The sequence below is a fragment of the Ictidomys tridecemlineatus genome, chromosome 8 (assembly GCF_052094955.1).
Source record: "Ictidomys tridecemlineatus isolate mIctTri1 chromosome 8, mIctTri1.hap1, whole genome shotgun sequence".
In the NCBI taxonomy this organism is placed as follows: domain Eukaryota; kingdom Metazoa; phylum Chordata; class Mammalia; order Rodentia; family Sciuridae; genus Ictidomys; species Ictidomys tridecemlineatus.
Window position 1 is genome coordinate 49,083,675 of NC_135484.1, and position 21,217 is coordinate 49,104,891.

Below are 21,217 nucleotides of genomic sequence, written 5' to 3' on the forward strand. Positions count from 1 at the left end.
AGCATTTACCAGACACTAAGAAAAATAATGAGGATTGACTGATCAACTCCCTCTGATAATCATGGTTTATTGTACAAAGGATAGAATGTGATATTTTCTCTGGTGAGCACTCCATCTTAGGGCCACCCCGATCCAAGAACCCTCTGTGCTGCTGCTTAGTAGACAGAATCTGACAAGCCAAAGTGTATATCTGGCAACCAGGTGTCTTGGTGTGAGTGAGACAGGAGCTAACAGATTTGACACATGGGAATATTACTCCCAGATGCTCCCCAAAGGAAAAGAATAACTTTCTTTCAGTGACCTGTCCTTTCAAGATGACTCCGAAGGCATATGTGCTAAGATTATTTAGCTCTTTGAGAAGAAGCAATGCATTGTGGGTGCTGTTTTGCCAGAAACAATAAGCATTTCTAATGGACTCTGTTCTATTCCTTAGTGAAAACCAGTGGCCTGTATCAAGAGGTCATCCAAGGCAAATTAAAAAAAAAAAAAAAAGCCTTCTGATGTTGAAGAGATAAGGAAGAAAGATCGTACTGAGGATGTATGGTGTTGATTTTAAACTGAAGGGAAATCTAACCAGGCTGAGCCATGTCACAATCAGTTGTGGCCCTTGCTACAAAAGCTGGTGCAGAAAAATATAAGTAAAAGTTATTATCATTTATCTTAGTATTCTAATATCTGCAGCCTGTCCAGTCTTAAACTTTTTCATGTCAATTGGAAGGGCAGACTTAATGACTGAGAGTATTTTCTGCCTGTATTTAGGAAATTTTGGTTCTCAATATGTATAGTATTTAGAAAGCTTTCTCAATCAGTCAGTTCCACAGATGTCTCTGCATTCTTCTCATCTTCTGGACTTGAGAATACAACGTTTGTTCTCATAATTGATTTTATGTTTCTAGATTACACATCTTGAAAATGATATACACAATATGCAGGACTACACTCACAATATCTAAATCCATATTTGTAATGGAAAATTTAGGGAGAAGTCACATAAATTAATAGAAACATTTTGTACTCTGCAGGTTTCAGGGTAATGAACCCAATTTGTGACTCTGTTGTCCTCTGGTACTCTCTGTCGGTACTCAGTGTCTAATAGGTGAGTTTGATTGATGTCTTTTCATGATGAACTTTACTTTATCCCTTCATTGTGTTTAATTGCTTAACTGGCCAAAATTAACAGTTTGATATTTTTCTTCTTCCCTTTTTATTTCTTTAGTCTTCCATCTTCTCTTACTATTCTAATGCTGAGAAAAGAAATAATTTTATTCTGTGAAAAATATTTTCTATTGTGGATTTTGAATAAGATAGTTTATAGCATCCTGATAATATTTCAATTACCTCAAACTCATTATTTCTTGTTATATAAATTGTTTTAGTCAGATTTTATGATGCTGTGACCAAAGGACCCAACCGAAAATTGTACAGGAGGAAAGGTTTATTTGAGGGCTCATGGTTTCAGAGGTCTTATCCTATAAAAAGCCGACTTCATTCCTTGGGGCTCCAGGTGAGGCAGAATATCATGGTGGAAGAATATGGCAGAAGGAAAGAGCTCACATGTTGATCAGTAAACAGAGAGAGTCTACTTGCCAGATTCAAATATATACCCAAAGTCACATCCCAATTCCCACCTCCTCCAGCCACACCCTACCACTCCAGTTACCACTCAATTAATCCCCATTACAGAATTAAATCATTGATTGTGTTAAGGCTCTTACAACCTTATCATTTCTCCTCTGAACTTTCTTGCACTGTCTCACATGTGAGCCTTTGGGGGACACTTCATATCCAAACTATAATATAAACCTACCTTTTTGTTTGACACTAGAACTTTAAAAAAAGTGTTTTACTCTGTATTTTAAAATCTGCAATCAATAGAAACCAAGAAACATTACATTTGCATTGTTTTATATTAAAATTTTTGTTTTGTTGGCCTAACGAAAATAGAAAAGATATTTATAATTTTCTTTCAAGAATAAAATATATTAACTTTGCCCATAGAAATTCCTGTTTATTCATTTTATGTCTTACATATAAAATACATTAGTTTACCTCCTTGTTTAATTTTGCTTTGAATTTGAACCAGTTTTCAATTTATTGTCTTCCAGTTACAAATACACCCTTCCTTGCCTTGTTTTGTGAAACTGTCGCCGGACCTGTAAACATTTCTCCTTTGCCAGCTGGCGTGGGCTGGCTTTTGTCAATAGAGGGGCTAGTGAGACACTGGAATGTGATAACAACAGGAAGATACACCCTCCTTAATTCTGGCTTTCTACTTTTTAGTTTAGGGTGGAAGGACTGCAGCTCCAGCTATGAGAGGCAGCTGGGCTTTAGAAGGGAGCCAACACCCTCAGGTCATGTTTGCCCCAATCAGAGGTAGTTTCTGATCAGCTGGTGTGAGCCAAGCCAAGTCTTGGTTGAGCCTCAGACCCCTCCTTTCTGAAGAGAGATGAATGCCAGTCTCGGGAAGGCCCTCTGTTAAGTCTCTGGTACCTTTGTTGCCCTCTTTCCTTCAGCCTAATGGTAGCAATTGCTTTTTTGCCCTTGCAAATTCTGGATTGCTTAGAGTTCTCTTTTAACCATCTTTTACTAATTAACAATTCTTTGTATTACATTTTTTCCTGTTCAAAGTCCTGATATGATTTTTGTCTTCTGGCAGTATCTTGACTGATATAAAGTTATCTTTAAGTATTTTTAGTGTATGCATACCTAACCCACCTAAATAATTTTATATTCTCTGAATGGGGTACCCTTACTTCTTCATTTTTGATTGTGTTAAAAATTCCCTTCAGGATTTTATAGAGTACTCCATTTTTATTAAATGCTTCTGATTGGCCATGGTGAATAAACAACATGGACCTCAAACATCTCATCACCTAGCAGAAAAAACATAGACAATTATCATTTATTATGCAGTAAGATCAGCACTGCTATGAAAGAATGTATAAGACATTGTGGTAGCTCCCCTTATTGGGCAGAGCTGAGGTGCAGATCAAATAGGATTCATAGGGGAGCAGTCATTGAGCTGAGTCTTCAAGGATAAGAGAAAGAACAGTTCACATAGGTGAGGGAGGAAGAGATAATGCACACCAATGAAAAACATCATGAGATGTCAAGAACATAAAAAGCAGAAGAAAGCAAACTTGAGGAATGTTCAGGAGTTCAGCACTGTTTGACCTGAGGATGCAGGCAGGTGTGTACTTGTGGGATGAGAACATGGGTAAGGGAAGAAACAGCCTTGAGAAGAGCAAAGAATGAAGAGGCTGGAAGAGTAGGCTGGCTCCAGACCAGAATGGATTTTGCAGGTTTGGATAGTATTTCAGAGGCAACTGCAAGCTCAAAGAACACAGAGGATATGAAGACACAGGGATGTTAAAAGTTAATCATTTGTTTTTTTTTGTAACAGGTATTTTTAACCCTTCATTCTGTGGAATCTGCTACTGTAGGATTCAAGTAAATACAAATCCTAAAATGTGTCTTGGAGTTTAGAAGTGAGATGATCATATGTGAAATAATTATTAGAACATGACAGGAGGTACTAAGTTGAATGGTGAAGACCAACATGTGCAATGAAGTTTGAAGACAGGAGAGGCTGCAGTGATCAGGAGGAGTGTTGAACTCAGGCAAGACCCTGGAGTACCAGAGGGACAGCAATTTAGGAAAAGAGTAAAATGAGCAAACTTCTAGAAAAGAGGAGTCATTATCCCAGAATGGTTTGAGCACATGGCAACTCCAGCTGAAAGGTGATTATGAAAGAGAAGGTTGAGAATATAGGACAGGGTCCCCCCAGTTAACAAACCTATGGCACTGTGTCTTCCCATTCTTCAACGATGCCACCTCTCTTGCCTCTAATGAGTCCAGATGAAGCTCCACATTCCTTCCCAGTCCATTGCTGAACAAGCCATTTCCAATTGGGAGTTTATTCTCTAGGATTATATTAAAATATTTTGCTGGTGGATTGTTGGTTATAAAGACTTTTCTGGTTGTGTAATTGTAGATAATGAATTGAAGGGAGTGTCCCTAATGTGGATGCCAGAACTTGTTGAAATTTACTTTTACATATAAGTTACATTTCAGGTATTAAGAGACTACATGATTCAGCTATTAATTTGGAAGATATTAAAGAAAATTTGTATTGAGTTTTCATTGATTCTATCTCCAAAAGAAACAAAGCCATAACATACCAGAGGTCATAAATCAGAATGTCATGCTGAAAAAGCATCGTTTCACATTTCCATGTCTCCCTTAGGATATGGTTGACCTCAGATACAGGAACTCAGAAATCTTTCCGCCTATCTCCTTGCCACTAAGAAAACAGATACCCATACCCCGAACCCATGATTAAAAAGGAAACTGGAAGAACTTGCAGAAGAAGTTTCAAGACTGTGAGTAAGCCTTGCCAAAACCCAGGAAAAGAGTCTCTGGAGAAACAGGGGCCATAGAAGTTTAAAGGTTTGATTACTTTTAAAGTTTTTCTACCTCCCCAGTAAACATGGCCCTAATTCTTCATTCGCACTCGCGAATTGTCATTTAGTACCTAGTAATTCTCTTATTAAAGTCTAGAGAGTTATTATTTTCAGGATGGGTAAATTTAACTGCTTTGCTCTCTCCTGCAACTTTGCCAAGTATTTCAGGAGACAAAGTTCTTCTCATTTTTTTCTCTGGATCTATTCCCCTTTTATTGTGAAACATAAAAACTTAACTATTGGGAATCAAAGGTACCATAAGAGAAAAATTCCTCATGGAAAAGTGACTGCACAGTGGAGGCATCCTTAGACCTCAGCCCCAGTGTCAACTCTGGGAAACATTCTCTAACTCTATGACTTTTGTGAAGTGGCTTAACCTTTTTGTCTGGTCTTTTATAGTTAATAAATATGGATAAAAATACTATCTGACTTCTTATAGAAATGTTATCAGAATGAATTGGAATAATAAATATCGAGAGTGGCAATGAAAAATAAGAGTTATTATTTTTTATTTTATTTTCATTGTGTGTTGTATGAGTATGTAAAAACAAATCCCATAGTAGGTAGAATTATAATGCACCAGTAAAAAAGAGAGGAAAAATAATAAAAAATTAAGATTAAAAAAGAGATAAAAAAGAATGTTATAGAAGCATAAGAAGTTCTCCTCCATTATGCTAATTTATAGTTATTCGTATGTACCCTCATGTCAAGAAATCTAAGTGATGTGTTGGAAATCGTGTCCTGATGTAATGCAGTGGGTGCATGGCAGTAGATACAGTAGACAGTATATTTTAGTGCTCTATATGTGTGTGTAGTAATCTAGCATCCAAACAGACCAATGATCTTCTGCATAGTTGCATGTTTATTTTCATTCAATCAGTCACCATTAATTCATTCAACAAATATTAATGCCTTCTATATATTAGGCATTTCTCTACATCTTGGAGGTACTGCCTAAAGAAAAAGAACAATGAGTTTCCCTTCTTATATCCTAACTGTGGAAGATAAACTAAACAAGTAAATAAACAGTGTGTCAGATTATGTTAAGTGGTATGGAGAAAAGCAAAGCAGGAAGGGGGTATATTGGACGGGATCCAAAAACTCTGGCTAGCTGACCAAATCTGGCCCACCACCTGGTTTTCTATGTAAAGTTTTATGAGAACATAGCTATGATAACTGATTTACATTTTCTCATGAGTTTCTTTGAATTAAATACTTGCAACACAGAGTATAGTGCCTTAAACATCTAAAATATTTACTCTTTGTCCCTTTAAAAAAAAAATTGAGGCTCCTGATGTTGGCCATTGAAGACCAGCTCAAGGATTTTGAGTTTTACCTTGGTTAGCATGGGATGCCAATGGAAGGTTTGCGGAGTAACTTTATCTATGTTTTTTAAGGGATTATTTTGGTGACCAGGCTGAGAAGAGAGTCAAGGGCAGGATTGAAAGCAGAGGGGCTAGCTCACAGGGATTGCTATGGGGTGGAGAGGGAGGATCATTCTAATGTGTTGAGGAGATAAGAACAAGGTTGGTTTCTGATTATATTTTTAAAACTACTAGTGAAGGATTTTTTTGTGAACAACTGGAGAGATGAAATGAGACAGCTACCAGACAAGCAGGTTTGGTGATGGAAATGAGCAGTTTGGTTTGCACATAATAGCAGTTTCAGTTTGTACAGTTTGGTTTGGAAATTTGAGATGTCTTATAGCCATCAAAATAGATGTCTTGAGGAGGCAGGTGAGTATATATGTATATAAGCTTGGATTTCAAGGAGCAGCTCTGGGCTAGAGATAAAAATCTCATACTTAATCAGAATACAGGTGTGCAAAGACATGAGACAGAACAAAATCACCATGAGACATTTCTACCGCTTTATTGCTTCAGTTTATTTTCTCAGCGAGTGTCCAGATGTCTTTTGTATTTGCTGGACAAATTGAGCTTCACATTGTGGAGTACAATAGGATCCTTGCATATTTCTTGATAGTTACTTGAGTCATTGCCTTAATCCTACTGTGAGCTTGAAAAAAGTGAAAAAGGGAGAATTTGGGCAGTTAGACATCAGACATTTGATCTAGTTTTGAAAATAAAAAATCCTGCAAGATGTGTGTCTGTTTCAAAAGGTTAAGACATTCTCAGAATGGGTTAAAAAAAAAGAGGAGGAGAAAATACATTTATTTATAATCTACTGTGTTTCAGGGATTTTGAAAACAATGGTTCATTCCATAGTTCTGCTCTTTGACTTTGCAAAACCAGGATGGAGCTACTCCAATATTTCTATCATTTTTTTTTTCCTTCCAGATGGAAATTCAATGAGGACAGTTTCTGGCTATTTCAACATCTCTTAGATCAGAGAGAAACTGAAAATAAAAATCTCAAGTTAGTGCAAACACATTCCTGACTTTCATAAGAGTTCACTTTCAGGTCGCTCCTAATTATTCTATTTATCAGAACAGGTTAGTCTATCTCAGTAATTGTTCTACTCTTTCCCAAGCTAAATAAAATTATGTAAAATATCCACTTTAAAAATATCAATTTGTGCAAATTTATTAGCACCGTATGGTATTTTATTTAAAGTAGGCATATTTGTAATCACAAATACAAAATTAAGGACAGAGTGTGACTTGTTCAGCTTAATTGTGATTAAGGTGCATAGATATCTCACATAGCTGAGAATGGAAAGACAATTCACTAACTGAGTCATCAACCTGGAATAGCTCCTTGTTACCTAGAGCCAGGTTTCTCATCCATGCTATTATTCATACTCTGAGCCAGAAAATTCTTTTCTTTGGATCTGGTGATGTATGATGTTTATTTAGCAGCATCCCTGGCCCTTGACCCCTAGTTGCCAATAGCAGACAATCCTTGCCCAATCGTGAGAACCAAAACTATGTCTCCAGAAACTGTCAAATGCTTTCCAGGGTGAGGGGTGGAAGTGGGGAGGGTCGACAAACACTCAGTTAGAGGGTAAGTTGTTTCCTTAGTCTGGGATTGGAAATCCTCAAACTTTTTCAAACTTTTATTCTAAACATCTTCCTCATGATGATTAATATAATTATTCTTTTTTTTTTAAAGTATTGCTGTTTTAGGAGTTCATGTAAATATTCCCCACCTCCCATATGGGATTCCAACTGTTTCTTCTACTTTTCTACTATCAATACTTATTAACTTGATGAAGTTCTTTGTGCTTCATGACATTCTGTCATTAAGTTATAGAAATTGAATGAGGCCAGTCTGGCTCATATTTTGTCACTAAAGACATTGAGACCAGAGGGGCATATTGCTTCTCAACATCACAGGGGTTACTCTGAAGATAGGTAGTAGAACCCCAGAGCCCTACCTCTGAATATGCTGTCATTCCATACACCTGTTTTCCAGATGTCTCTTGTTTCATTTGATATTTCTCCTTCTTTGTCCTTGAAACTATTATTTTTGACATTAGAGTCCTTCCATATAGAAACATAACATTATTTAATATGCATGTGAAGTAAAGAGTTACTTTCAAAGACAGAAAAGAAGGAAATAGTCAACTTCATAGGAATAACATGATCTGGTACTATAATAGTGATCTTATATTAATACAGGAGGATTTTGTCTAGCTCAATATATTATTTAAGAAAAGTTTCTTATATCAGCACTGTCCAAAAGAAATATGAGACATATACATTTGATAATTTCTGGTATACATTTTTAGAAAGTAAAAAGAAACAGGTGAGTTTAATTTTAGTAATATATTTTACTTAACACATTATATCAACATAGAATCATAATAAAAATTAAAGAAATTTCTATGTTTAGAATATGGCTTGTTCCTTCTGAAAACCATGTTGGAGTTTAATCTCCATGTGAAGTAATCCAACTATGGTGGGGCCTTGGGGAGATGATTAAGATTAGATAATGTCATCAGGGTGGTGCTTCAATGTTATATCCATGGCTTCATAAGAAGACACAAACTAAAGTTCACATACATACACCACCGCACACTCCTTATCTCCTTCCATGTGTACCCTACAGCATCATGGGACTCTGCCAGGGAGAAGACCATCACAAGATGTGGACCTCAGTCTTAGACTTCTGCAATTATGATCCTAAATAAACTTCTTTAAGGTTTACCCTGTCAGCATCTCAGTAGTATTGTGTTATTAGTAACAAAAACAAAAACAAAAAAAAATACCCTTCTCAGAGATATTTTATGTTCTTTTGTCTGTATCATATCTTTCAAACCTGGTGTGTATTTCACACTTACACATATTGGACACTGTGGTCTTTTATGTATTTCCCCAACTTGTGGCTACCACTGTGTTTAAACTACTTATCCTCAAAACCAATCTCTTTTCTCCATGCACCTGCTTCTCCCAGCTCCTCACCTGCTAATGCTAACACCACTCATCCAAGTCTTTGCAACATCTTGGTACCATCCCTATCTTGGGCTTTCTTCACACATTAGTATCTGATAGGCCTCCAACACCTGTCAGTTTTGACCCCAAATTTCTCAAACCTGTGCCCTTTGTATAATTCCACAATGATTGCCTCACTTTGGTTTCCAAAGGACTTCCTACCTCCCATCATGATCTGCAGTTTCTTGCCCTGTCCACGCATCCTCCCCCATTGTGGAACCTGAGTGAAGGTCGGGCTGTACCATTCACCAAACCTTCTGCAGGATGTGGTGTCAATTCCTTTCCTCTAACCTAGCATCTGATGAAACTACAAAATGCCACGCCATCATTCTGCTAGCCTTCCCTTCCCTCGTGGCCCCCCAAGCATTGCTTTAAGTGCTGAGGGTCACTGTTCTCTGAAGACTCTGCACCTTCATTCCTTTTACCAGGGCCATGTCCCTCCATCTAGTGTGCCCTTCACCCCCTTTACCCCGTTTTTATTTGTTGACAACTTAACCACACTTTGACAACACAGACAACTGGAAAATCCTCTGGGAGGCACTACGGAGTTGTTCTTCCCCCATTCCTTCCAACTTCTCTCTACCCTACATCTGGGATAAGAAGGGTGTGCCTGTGGGTGTAGTGTGTGTGTTTAAAGAGCACTGGAATTCAACTTCCAGTGTACCATGAAATGCATCTCCTGACTTGTCTGTGCCCTATTGTTCTGCCATATTAACACTAAAAAATAAGTTATTCTTATTCTTAAACGAATTAGTTGAGATGGAATTGTTAACTCATTTAGTAGACAAGTGTTCACTACAAAAGGGCTCCAAAAGTTTTTTAGTATATGGCACCACACAGAAGCATGCCCATTTATGTCTCTTAATATAACGTGGAATATTAGGTTGTGTTATAAGTATATATATTTATGTGTTTGTTTCTCTAGGAGGTTATAAACAGATTTTGTGCTTTATTCATCATCATAACCCAGGATTCAGAACACAGATGAAGGACTGGTCAATAATAAGAATTCCACAAATGGTTTCTTTTTAGTTGAAATCACTATTTCTTTCCCTATGACACCCAAGATGAGTCTTGGTTGATAGGTCCTCTCTTCATCCTTGATTGCAGCACATCTTCCACCCTCAGAGTGGATGGTGCAGACACATCCCTGTTTTCTGCATATCCTACATGTATAAAGACAGGTCATAGACACACTTTTTCATGTGCACAGGTAAAGATGGAGACCACTTGTTAAAAACTACATCTATTTCAATCAACCCTGCATAACTCTGGCTAGAAGAAAACTAAGTTGTCCAACACTCAGATAATATTGTGCACCACATTTAAAAACAAATATTTTGAACAGTGTTATTGACTGTTCAAAATATCGACTTATCTTTTCCTGATTTCCCCCAAGTTCAGATTCTGGTGCTGATCAATGAACAGTGAAATAATCAATAGTCAAATAGGAAAATAGGATAAGGATTGTTGAAAAACATCACAAATATTCCTAAAATACTTAGTTATTAAACTTTAGTTACCATTTCTGTATTACTGTAGCAATGATTTTTTTTTTTTAATGTAGAGTTAAATCTGTTTTTAGGTTTGAGGCTTGGGAGCTAGTACATCAGGTCACATGCCCTCAAGGAGAAATAGGATGTAGTGGGTTGCAACTTGCTTCCAGGGAGCTCCAGAGCTCTGTGATGGGACATATTGATGAAATTCAGTTGGTGACACAAGACACAAAGGTAAATTGTCATCTGTAAAGAACATTTTCATCCTTTAAATACATTCCTGTGGCTAAGGCTAACATTGACCCATTTGAGGTTTTCTTTAAATAGAAATTCTTAATAATATTTGAGCAGCTGGTGTGGTAGATGTCAGTGTCTGAACCTCATGATTTCATATTATTTTTAAAGGCTAAATATAAAATAAGCCTTTCTAAGTGAAAAATAAGTCTAATAATTAATTAGTTATGAGTTTATGCATAAATTTATATTACTTTTTTCTTAGAAACTTTTGTGTGTCAAATATTAATCTCATCCTTGAAATTAGCAAAAATCAGGACTGGAGTTGTGAATGATATCTTCAGGAGGGATTCTGGATTCTCTTTTGAGTTAGCATTTTCAAGATGCTTTTTTCTTGTACACACCTACAATGCAGACATAACATCCTATTTGACCCAGATTTAAAACCTAGTCCTTTCAAAAGATTCAGGGAATGTTGTTTCTTATCTGCACCCTGATGGAAGGGCTGCTTCTTGTAAATAGTAATTGCTCCTATATGGCATCAGTTCTGGTTATTTGCTTTTGGCAGGATAACAAAGAAACATAAAAACACACAAAGACACAATCTGGGTGAGGTTTCTTGGTTCAAGGACTTCTCTTTATCAGGTGCAAAGGGATATTGTTTGGTTCCTTGGTTAGTTTATTTTTCTTCTATACATTTTGAAGACAAAAAAGGACTGGGGAGAGGAGAATGGTAATAACAACACTGAATTCTTGAATGTTGTGTTAAGCATTATATCAGATTCTTTTACATGAACTATCTCAATTTATAAAAGTTTTCTGAGTTATTAATTTTAGTCCCAACCCTCAATTGTCAAAGTGAAGAAAATGAGGGTTGGGAAGGTTAAGTCATTTGCCTAAGGTTCCCAGAGTTCATGCATCTCAGAGCTGGTGAAACCCAGCTCCTTTTCCCTCCTGTAACATGCAACCTTCCTGGGAGTCACATAATGGAATAAAAGCATGTGCAGTTCACTAACACTTAATCCAAGCAAATTTAAGTGGACGATCATAGCGTATGATGGAGCTGGCTTACATGGGAGCTGCTAGTTAAATCCTGAAATGCTTGTTGTTACATAAAGACATTTAAAAAATTAAATTCGATAAACTTAAAATGTAATAAATTTCATTACACAAAGGTACTAAAAATCAAAACTGGTAACTACTTAATTATTTTTCTGCATTTTAGCATGACCTATGCACTTGAGGTCATTCATGTCTGTTGTGTCTATATGGCAGAAAACCGTATCACAGTGTTCTACTGCCCATGACTTCACAGCTCCACATGCAATGACTTCACGTTTGTTAATATACCAGCACATCACTGTGGAGGACTCTTAAAAATAATGTGCAGACTTCGCTTCTTTTATGCTCTTTATGGGAATTCACAAATATTCAACACATATTTACTTACCACTCGTTTTATGCGAGGTAATGTTACCCACACTTCTATAAGCATTTTTCTTGCTTAATTTGCTCAAGTAACTGTTAGACAGATATCATTATTCCTTTTCAACAGATTAAAAAATTCTCAAATTTAAAGTAGTTAAGTAACATTCCTAAGATTGCATAGCCAGAAAATAGCAGAGCATAAACCTGACTACATTGTGTGGCTCTGTGCTTCTCAATAGCACAGCTGCAATGACACTGTGGGGCTAGCCCAGGAGAAGCTTAAGTCGAGGGAAAATGCTCCACTGAAGCCCTGCTGCTTCATCCATTTGAAGGAATAATCAACACATCCATATAGACAACATGACAATTTATAATGTTGAATAGAAGAACGAAGGCTAGAATACAAGGCAACGGGAGTTGGGGACAAAACAACTGGCAATCCAGACGAGCTACTTCATTCTTATAATGTGCTGGCACTTGACAATGGGCGATAGAGTCACACTATCTGAGCACAGTTTTCCAATTAAGAATCTTACTAAAGATAAAAAGAGCTGACAGCACTCATTCTTGATTATGTTATGGGTTACTTACTTGATGCTTTACAACATGGAATGAAGATCATTCTAAGAGGAAATTGTAAAGGAATTTAGACGGTGACACTCAAATTTTTGTTGTTTTTTTTCAACAAGCAATTGTAAAGGTCAGTGATGCACATCCCAGAATCTTGGTGACTTAATCCAACACCACTGAGTGGACAAGCTTCTCTTCTTGCTCACATCATAATCTGATGCAAGTCAGGTGTTGGTGGCTTAGTGGTTCTCCGATGATGTTTCTGGAATCCAGCTGCTTCCATTTTTATAATGACCCTGCTTCAGAGTTCTTTCCATCCAAGGAGTCAGTGGAGACTTCACATCTGTTCATAACTTCCTGAGATCAGTCTTCCATTCATATTTTCATTAGTAAGACTTCAGCCACATGGTCACAACCTAACTAAAAAAGGAGACTAGGAAACGTAGGGGAGCCCCACATGGATAGTTGGTGCCAGGAAAGGCCTCCTCCATGTTCCCTGTAGCCAACAAAGATTTCTTTTATTCCACCCACTCTTACTCTGCTCTTTAATCAAAGTAGATTTCTGTCTGCCAAACACACCAGAAGAAATGAAGCGTGACTCATTAAGAATATATCTATTCTTTCTCCTGATGGCAAGATTTAGACAATACAATTTGAAGTTGAGTTGACAGAGAATAGTCAGTGTAGTTGAGCTGCTTCACTGGTAGAGCATTTTCTAAAAAAGCTGTCAGATTTCTTTCTCATTATGTTTGCTCCTTGGCATTTTAAGTCATGGAACTCTAGCAGAATATTGAGAAATCTATCATTGTATTTTTATATTGTAGCCAATAAACCACTCAGTGTCTACAGCTTAACTTCCTTCTTTGTATATTTTTATGTACATTTCTTGCTTCTTAATTGGCAATGTTAAAAAGTATTTCATTTACTCATTTGGGGCTGTTTCTTGGAAATCGTCTCTTTGAAACTCCCAAGTCCAATTGTAAAATTTGGCCTTACAAATTAATGTGCAATTTATAGCAGCAACTCCTGTATCCTACCTAAATAATCATTAAGTATTAATACAGAGTTATGTGACCCATTTCTCATCCCTATCCTGAATCTCAAACCAAACACAGTTAACAAAAAATGATTTGCTAGGAACTAAGAAGGTTCTTGTGACACCATGCCTATAATTTCAAAAAAAAAAAAAAGAGGGAAATTTCCAGGTAAACTGCAAAAATAGTCACCCTGTGAGTGTTTGTCCTTGAAATAGAGATTTGGTTCCTTCTGACTGCATGTTTACCTGATCTCCTTAGGGAATAGAGATACAATGATGTAGTATCGTAGGTATACACAAGAGGAAGAAAGCATGCATATTTTATCCAAATGGATTCCTGATAAATATGTTTAGGGGAATGGAAATTTCATCTTAGGAGAGAAGATTCACCCTAAATAGTCCCACCGGAGGAATACTATCCACACTTCACAATCAGGTCTTTATACATAAATAGTTTCTCACTTGATTTTAAATTAAGATAATGTAGGAAATTATCCCACAGCACTTACTCCAATTTGGCTTTCAAACTAGTAATCTCTCTCTTTCTCTCTCTCTCTCTCTTTTTTTTTCTTGGCACAACAAGAAAAACAAATAACAGAGAAAGAATAAGGAACTTTTCAATTGGCAACCAAAGCTCATACCATCCAAACTTCTCTACTTTGCTTTTGATGGTAGCTGGCATATTTCAATTTATTTTTCCAGAGCCCTGAATAGATAAAAAGGTGAAACTGTTGGCATGGCATTTAATACTTGGGACTTTGGCAAATTTGCTTAAAAGAAATGGGTTTTGCCTTTTAAATGACCTCTTCTCCCCCGACTATTTTAGTGAAAATTTAAAATATCCTGTTACTTAAATGGAGTTTAAGCTTTTGTTGTTTTATCAGCTTCCCTGGCACTGTGCTTGTAGAAATTTGGTATTATTCTCTCTCTACAAACATGTGGTACTAAGACATACAGATAAAATGCAACACAAAATCACAAGAAAGTCGAATTCAGTTCCAAACAGTGAAAAAAGGAAAAGCAGGTCAAATGTTATAGAGTAGCTTGTGTTCCCTTAGGTACAGTCAAGTCAAATGGATAATGAAGTCAACCTAGAGGAAAACAGAGTTGATGCATGGGAACAGAATGCAAAATGGTGACAACTTGTGGTGATAGCCAGAAGGGTCTAACCATAATGATGCCATTTGTGACTTTGGACCAAGCCATGTCTAAGTATATTCTTAAACTTTTGAATAATGTGAATCCATATTTCCCTTCAGTTCTTAAATTATATTTCTTTCAAACATAGGACTTCCAACAGATGTGCTCTGTGTTAGTTGAATTTGCATCACTATAACAAGTAGCTGAGTTAATAAACTTATAAAAAGAAAAGGTTTGTTTTGGCACATAGTTTTAGTGGTTCCACTTCATAATCAGGTGGGCTCATTGCTTTTAGGTCTTTCATTGGAAAGCTGTATGTCAATGGCAGAGAATCCATGACAGAGCAAAACTGTTCATCTCATGAGTAGGATGTGAGAGAGAGTGACAAAAAGATTGGGTAGCATAATCATCTTTGAGAGCACACCCCCAAAGACATAAAGACCTTCCATTAGGCCCCATCTCTCAAAGTTTCCATCACCTCCCAGGAGTACCAAGCTGGAATCAGACTTTTGCATTATGGACCTTTGGAAGACATTCAAGATCTAAACCACAACAATCTCAGGAAAGGTTGCATTTTAATTGTTCATATTTTTATGGTTCCCTAGGACTGGGAGCACTGTTAACTGATACCATCTCAATTTTTCCCCTTGCAAAGTCAATTTTTATCTATTAATTTACTTAATAAATGTTAATTGAGTGCTCTGAAGAGGTGTGGAGAAAGACAATGTGGAGGAAGACAGGCATTGAGGTGGCTGACCCTTCTGCACATTTCCTTTACCTCTGGGTTCTCGGTACCTCTCACCCTTTATGATCTCACTCATAAGATTGTTTTGAGAATTCATTAAAGTTTATACTTTTTAAAATATGTAATGTTAAGAATAGCAGGCACTTGATAACTTTTCACTATCAGTTTGTTATTCATATTATTGATATTATCTGTGACATGTAGTCTCCAGTTAGGTGCTCTATGATGTAAATTGGGAAAGGTATAAAATAGGTAGATTTACAACAAATTATTGCCAGTGTGTACTGTAAATCAGCACATAATTATTTAATGGTTCAGAGTAAAAAGATGTTCAAAAAAACATTGTGGGTACTTTTTTAAGAACTACAAATTTCTAAAATGTGTTCATATATGAACTATGTAAGCACACAAGGTTAAAAAAAAGCAACACATAATGCTTACCATTTTAAAATAATCATAAGCTTCATATTTTACATGACAGGTTGCACATAATACCCATTGTTCTATAGCTTTCAATTTTCATTTAAAATGCATTACATGATAGAGGTGTGCCACAATTTCTATTTTATAGCTGCAATTGATTGGAAGCAACTTAATTTATGCAGTCTGTATGCTAAAGATGGCCATTTGGGTGGCAACTGAACTTAGGTTAGTACAGACAATGCTGTAATGAATCTGTTTCTATGCCTATCACCTGCACATATGCAAATATCTCTCTTGAAAGTGATATTGATGTATCTAAGAGTACATGCATTTGTAATATGGACAATTAACACCTACTTGTCCTCTGCAGGATACGTCCTTCAATAGTGTATGAGAATATTTATTTGCTGATAGCATTTTCCAAAGTGCTAATCAAAATTTCAAGTGCTTTTAATTTTGATAGGTGAAAATGCATTTCTCTTATTGAAGTTGAAACTGAACATCTTTTCATATGTTTAAGAGTTATATTTTCTGCTCTGTGAGCTCTACTCTGATCATTTTCTACTATGTTATCGGTCTTTTCCTTTTCTAATAGTTCTTGAAAAATTTGGGAGATCAGCACTTAGTCTATGATAGAATAGCAAGCAGGTTTTTGTTTTGTTGTTTGCCTTTTAAATATTTTTTTCCATGGAATAAGATTGCATTGTTCAGTATTAAACTTATAAATAAAATGTACAAAGATTCATTTTTTGATTTAGGGCATTTACCTCAATAGGGTTATGAAGGCATTTCCCTATGTTTTCTCCTAGTAGTCTTGAGCCTTAATGTTTTCCAAATTCAAACTCTGACTTATTGAGAATTACATCAATATGCAACCAGAAGGATAAATCAATCCTAACATCATTTACTGAATTGTTTTAACTTTTTATTATACTTTGTATTTACCATTTGTATTTGAGTCAATTTTAGAACTTTTTCTATTTTTGTCTCTTGATCTTTTTTTTTTTTAATAATGGATTTAGAAAACTATTGAAGCAATAAAGTGGAAAAACTTCATATTGCTCTATATCAACTTCAAAGATACTTCCTGACCTGCAAAACATTAACAGCTTGAAGAAATAAAGGGCTCAGTTAATTTTTTTAATCCTACTTTTATTAGAGGAACAGAAGCAAAAAGATCATAAAGTTGTGTGTGTGTGTGTGTGTGTGTGTGTGTGTGTATCTGTATGATTACTTCTCAGCATGTGTAGGGATCTAGTTTGTCTTGGCCATCAACCACAGCCAATCTCCATGATTGCCATTGAGTAACCCTATACTATTTTTCCCCACATAGTTTCCCAGCATACAATAAGTAAATGAAGCCATTAGAGTACTATGTGGAGTGTTAAGACCTAAATCCTGGAGTTAGAAATTTTCAGGCAGATAAAGTATATTCCAGTTTAAATGAGAATCACTTTTGTCCTGATGGCTAAATAAGCCCCCCTTCATTTGATCCAAATCCAAGGGACCCTCTGGTCTTGCTGCCACCTATAACCATGCTTTTGTCAGTAAGTTTCCAATGAATTGTACTCTGTGTAATTCTGGATCTATCTGCCTCTTCCTTTGGTTTCACAGAAACTTCTGCCTGTGGTGGTCAGATTCTTTTACATTGGATATTCTTGGGACAGGATGAGCAAGAATTCTTTTTAAGGGGACACATTTTCTAGCTCAACTAGATTAGAGCTGTTATAGAAACAGGCAGTGCAAACTTCATGGAGATGTGACTTAAGTAGTCTTACTTGGTTTGATGTCTGTTTGCTCTGTCTTATAATTTTAAATTTCTAAACAAGAGGGCCCCATATTTTTGTCTGGCCCTTATAAACAATATCCTGTTAGCAGGAACTATTTTTCCCTTCCTTATTCTCCATGCATAGAAGATTCCAGGCAAGTATTAGATGTTCAATAAATACCTGCTCCTTGAATGAATGAATTTTGTACCCATACTCTCCTATGAAATTTTATAAATTATTTGAATATACAACTGTGGTTCTTAAACTTCAAAGAACATAAGGATCCTTTGGACTAAATTTGGTTTTGTTAAAGTACAGATTCTAGGCTCTAGCCCCCACAATTCAAGGTTCAAGTGATGTGAAATGATTCCTATTAAAGTTTTATTTTTAAATAAGTAGCATCTATGATACTGGGAAATCCTTGATCCACACTAAGAGGAGAAGCCATATAGAAAGAGAACTGTAACACATTAATCTTGGTGATCTCCTGTAGTAGTTTTCACCCACTCTTAGCCCTGGGGTGAATAAGGAAACAAATTCATGTAGTCTGTCATTACTATCATTCAAGATTTATCTTCATAATTATTTGATCTATGGACTTTTTCTCGAGATTGTATGTCCTAGTATGACCTTTGCATCTCCATAGTTACTCTTCCTCTTTGCTCCCATCACTTAATGGCACCCTGGATTTCATCTGGGTACCACCTCTTCTCTTTTTCTCAGTTCTTATACTTCAGGTAGAGTTGATTGCTTCCATGAATCAAAATGAAAAAAGTGTCAATGTCTGGTCAGAATGTCACATTCTCTCGGTCATGACAATTTTTTTTTCAAAGATGAGCAAATGACCCAATCAAAACCAATGCAGTATAATAACATTTTGCTGGAAGTTCTTGAAAAATATACTTTGTTACATCAGAAATAAAACTGACAAAAAAAATAGATCCATTTTGCCACTATGTGGGGTCTAAAAACAAAGTTACCTATTGGAAGAGAGAAAAACCCAGAGATAAAAGACCAAAATCTTTTGATATCACTTGAGCCCCAAACCCAGCTATGCATGAAAATAACTCTACCCAGAAGATTTTCAGTCATAAATGTCAACCTATTTTGAGTTAGGTTTGCTATTGCTTATAACTGAAATAATCCTAACACACATAAGAACCAGTAGCCTATAGATATTCTAATACTTATTGCACTGAATAATAATTATTTGGCTTTTCATTGTCCTAATTACTCAATGTATGCTGCCTTCTATCTTTACTATTCTATGGACAACTTTAGAACAAAGAGTAGGTTCTTTAAATTTCATGTCCTCAGAAATGATTACAAAATATATTGCAAATATCAGGGACACAAACAATACCTTTTGAGTGAAAGCAAAAATATTCTATTTGCCGAGTGAGTTTTCTGAGACTGGTGAGCAATTAAGACACCTGCCATTTTGATTCTTGGCTGTGTTCTCTTCCTTTCCTCTTGGGCCTATTTAGTTTTTAGTATCTTTTATCATACTCATTGGTAAGAACATCTCTTGATTCTCTACATTTATTTTTACTCTTAGGAACTAGCCATTTTCTCTTTGATTTGTGTCACACAGCCACCTGTGTTATTACTTATTCATTTTTGTCTTTGATTACATTATGTACTTTTTCTTTTTAATAGCAATTTAGAATCATTGAGGCTGTTTTCTATAAGCATTTCCATCCACTTGTGAGATCTCATACTGAATTTACTTCCTGACACCTGGAAATAGATATTTATCATCTGTCTTTTCATGTGTATCCAAGACTGCTTCTCTACCAAACTCAGAGGACAACTGAGTAAAACTATTCTCTACAAACCTTTCTAGAGATGAGGGAAATAAACAGACTTTATTTGTTGGAATTATATAAAGTAGGCATTATGTATATTATTCCAAAGTAGAGATGCAAAGATAAAAAACACAGGGTCCTGAACTTTGGAAACTATGGTGGGTAGAGGGGAAACGTTATAATTTGAATATGAAGTGTTCCCCAATGCCCCATGTATTGAATGCAGCTATGTTCAGAGGCAGGAATTTTGGTAAGTGATTGGGTTATGAGTGCTCTGACCTTGTAAGTAGATTAATCCATTCTGGGATTTATAGAAGATGGCATTATTGGGAGTTAGAAACTGTAGAAGGTGGGTCTCAGTTGGAAGTGGTAGGTCACTGGGCATGAGCTCTGGAAGAGTATTTCTTGTCCCTGGGTCCCTTCTTCACTTTCTCTCTTTGCTTCCTAGTCTTCATGAAGTAAGCAACCTTCTTCTGATATTCCCTTCTGCCATCACCGTCTGCCTCACCACAGCCCACAGCAATGGAGATAGCCGACTATGGACTGAAACCTCTGAACATGAGCCAGAATAAACCTCTCCTCTTTCATCTGTTTTTTCTCAGGTATTTTGTCAAAGCTACAGGAAGCTAACTATTATAGGGACAAAAAAAATAATGCAAAGCAAAGTGAAAACATTTCTACTTAATTGTGTAGGCACTGAATGAAAAAGAAGTGAGAGAATCATTGCATTTGACTTGAAAGCTAGGGATGATTCCAACTGGACTGTGAATGGTGGGTAATAGTTTTTAAGGTGGGAACATGAAACTCTATGGAGGGAAGAGTAAGAATAAACATAGGGAAGTTTCTATTCTCAATTCTGTGCTCCATTTTTGGTGAACAGTGTAGCTATTAGAATACAGTGCATACAGAGACATGGTGGGCAGTGAGGCCAGAATAGGTAGCATTCAGCACAAGGAAGGTCTCCTCCACTTTTCATGAAATTAAACTGGACCCACCTAGAAGATCCAGGATAATCTTCCCACTGCACTGTCCTTAACTGAATCTCATCTGTACACTCTCATCTATACACTATCCTTAACTAAATCTCTTCTGTACACTCTCATCTGTACAATTTTACATGTCAAGTGATATTCATAGGTTTTGAAGATTAGGATATGAATGTTTTGGGGGATGGGTAAAGAGAGCATTATTCTGCTTACCATAGGTGTCTCAAATCATGAAGGAACTTTGGAAAAATATATTTGAGACTTGGTAATATGGAGTATTATTCTAATGATAGCAAATGTAATTAAAACAGGTCAGAGTGGAGAGTTTGAAATAATCAGATCTAAATATTATTGGAAGATGTGACCTCAAAGACAATCTAAATACTTTAATGATTTGTGAGCCCTTGTAGTAACCTGTGTATTTACTACTACTGTTTGCAAACAAATCAATGTGTAAGATTTACAATTTTATCTTTAATTTTGGTCTTGATTTTCCTTTCCATTAATACCATTAGTGATATAAATGCCATTCTGAGTATCTTTGAACTAGCAAAAGAAAGTGTTAATAATACCTTTGTTTTTTTAAAGAAAAAGGCAAAAACTTAATAGATAAATTGTGATATTGTTAAAAATCCAATTTATGAAAAAAGACTCTCATAAAGACATTTTCATTGACTAAAACAAAGACATTTGGTTGGAATATGGCTTATTTCACCCACCACAGTC

General features: G+C 36.1%; 1 protein-coding gene across 50 annotated transcripts in view; it reads left to right on the top strand.

Annotated features, from left to right (window-relative positions):
• Positions 1 to 21,217, top strand: part of LOC120889308 (uncharacterized) — a 306,686-nt gene that overhangs the window by 147,050 nt on the left and 138,419 nt on the right. For 30 of the 50 annotated variants that reach the window (XR_013424946.1, XR_013424945.1, XR_013424947.1 and 27 more), the window contains 3 exons: positions 1,023 to 1,096; positions 4,247 to 4,382; positions 19,954 to 20,107. The exons of 1 other annotated variant lie outside the window; for it this stretch is intronic. The gene's annotated coding sequence lies outside the window, so the exon portion shown is untranslated. Of the gene's footprint in view, positions 1 to 1,022; positions 1,097 to 4,246; positions 4,450 to 10,862; positions 20,108 to 21,217 lie in introns of those variants that run through there. 19 more of the 50 variants (XM_078019423.1, XM_078019420.1, XM_078019422.1 and 16 more) reach the window with 6 other exon arrangements.